Source organism: Nematolebias whitei, chromosome 12 (genome assembly GCF_014905685.2).
Source record: "Nematolebias whitei isolate Nwh7 chromosome 12, NemWhi1, whole genome shotgun sequence".
NCBI lineage: Eukaryota > Metazoa > Chordata > Actinopteri > Cyprinodontiformes > Rivulidae > Nematolebias > Nematolebias whitei.
In genome coordinates this window covers 49069011-49071304 of record NC_056509.1, presented here as the reverse complement: position 1 = coordinate 49071304, position 2294 = coordinate 49069011, and the positions used below count along the sequence as shown (strand labels likewise).

The 2294-nt window shown below is 46.8% G+C and overlaps 1 non-coding gene across 1 annotated transcript; it reads right to left on the bottom strand.

Moving 5' to 3' along the window:
- Positions 1-63: 63 nt before the first annotated feature.
- Positions 64-270, bottom strand: LOC119418779. The gene has a single exon (XR_005187221.1). It is a non-coding gene; the product is annotated as a small nucleolar RNA SNORA73 family (small nucleolar RNA).
- Positions 271-2294: the final 2024 nt, after the last annotated feature.

Genomic DNA, 2294 nt, shown 5'->3' with positions numbered 1-2294 from the left:
TGTGTCCTGCATGGTTCGTCTCATGTCCAACAGTGTGTCCTGCATGGTTCGTCTCATGTCCAACAATGTGTCCTGCATGGTTTGTCTCCCCAGTAACGGCCCCAAAGGACTCTGGGAAGGTGTAGGAATATGCAGGACGCCGGTCCTCACCGGGGACGCAGCTTTCTGTCCGACGTCGTGGAACGGGACTGTACGTCTCAGCTCAGAGCTACGCTCCCATACGCCACCAGGACAGAGCCAGGGGACGTGTCTCCTGGATGTCCACATCGGAGGACACAGAGTGTTTCTGATCCAAACACTCAGTGGACCAGAACCAAAACATGACTCACAACGAGGACGACTCGAGGTTAAAGACGGGTCACGGTGTTCTAGTAGTCAGGCAGGTCCTGACCCCATCAAGGTGACAGTCTAGAGCAGACATGGACAAACCCCGGGGGACGTATACGGCCCATTGAGCTTTTCAATTGGTCCGCTGAAATTGTCCAAAATTTGGGCAATAAAAATAATAATAATAAAATTATACTTTATTTTTCAGGGGTGCCCAGAAAGAGGTTAAAATTTCCACTGGTTCAAATTATATTTAAAAAAGCTGCATTTAATAGAAAAAAACTGGTTTTACCTGTAGTTCCAGCATTCCTCCAGTAGAGGCGCACTACAGACACTGGTGTGTGTTACAGGCAAGTGGAGAAGAAGTAATTTCTTCTTCTACACTTTTATTTTGACTTTGCCGTACGAACTCGTCTGTAAAAACGTATTTATCAAAGAAAAGTGTAGAGTGAGTGCAGAGTGTTTAAAACGGGCTGGACAACAACTTATTGTTTCACTGAGGTCCAGTCAGAGAGTTTATGACAAGAACCTGTTGCGGTTTTCAAAGAGTACTGTGCTAACTGCTAACTGTGCTAAATGCTAACTATGCTAACTGTGCTAACTATGCTAGCAAGCCTTTCTCCGATGGTGATTTTTTTAAAGAAACGTGGTAAAACCAGAGCAGGTCTGTTGTGTCCGGAGGGCCAAGAGAAGTCAGAAAAAAAGAGTTTATCACGCAGGACTGGGACTCGACTTGTGGAACTGCCGGATGAAGATTGAACAAAATAAGGTAAAAGACAGAGAGAGTCCTTTAAGTTACGGTTTACTGGATGAAAGTAATAAAGGACACTGCTCAGCTCCTATTTTTTATCTGTGGGACTAACAGTTTGAGATAATGGAGGTGTTTTTGAGTGATGTTTAGAACCGTCTGCTGTCGTGAGATGAAGCTTCTGTGGAGTAAAGTCACAACGGACACGTCACCAGAGTCAAGTGTAAAACATGTCGGGCTGCTGACAAGAATCCAGGATAAAGTGAAAGGAAAACCTGGACCAGATGTTCTAAACATCAGGAATCACTAGGTCATGCTTTGTGTGTGAATTATTGTGCAGGTGCTCTGTTGTGATGCTGCAGGAGGAGCTGCAGGAGGAGCTGCAGGAGGAGCACGTCTGCTTCATCCCAACCTGCTGACCTGTCATCACCTTCAGATCCTGCAGTTGTAAAAAGTTTAGTGGAGTTTGTGGAGGTGACACTTTATTTAGATGTTTCTCCTGTGTTCCATGAGCACAGTGAGGTTTGGTTCATTTGATTTTTCTTCAGGTAAGAGAAGATCCAGTGGTTTGTTTTGTTTGTTTGGTCTGAACTTGGTAAGACTCCACAAAGTCAGTCTAACTATTGTACATAAACCACTGTTCCATCGTGTAATCGGACTTGGTGGCTGCTCGAGGTGCACCAGGTGGAATCAACCATCATGAAGAGCGTCCCGGCAGCTCTTATTGAGCTGGGGTGCAACAGCACACTAACCCTCCAGCTGTGCCCGGCCCGGCGCTCCAATTGTAGAACTCAATGTGGCCCACGAGTCTGAAAGTTTGTCCACCCCTGGTCTAGTTTCCCCTACCAGGATTCAAGCAGCCCCCCCAGACTCACTTTGTGTTCCACGTTGTTCTGCTGAGCCTTGTCCAGGTGGACCTTGATGAGTCTGCTGCTGTCCAGCTTCACTCGGATCCTCTTCCCCACAATTTCACTCGGGAACACCAGGTCCTCCAAGATGGCGTCGTGGACAGCGGTCAGAGTTCGGCTGGGGGGGGGAGACAACAAACAATAACAATGTTCAGCATAATAATTAACGACTTTGTCTTGGGGGCAACACAAACATTCAGTTTAATTAACCTCCACCACCGAGAAGATCCAATGGATCATAAGAAACCCCATGTCCAACAGTGTGTCCTGCATGGTTCGTCTCATGTCCAACAGTGTGTCCTGCATGGTTC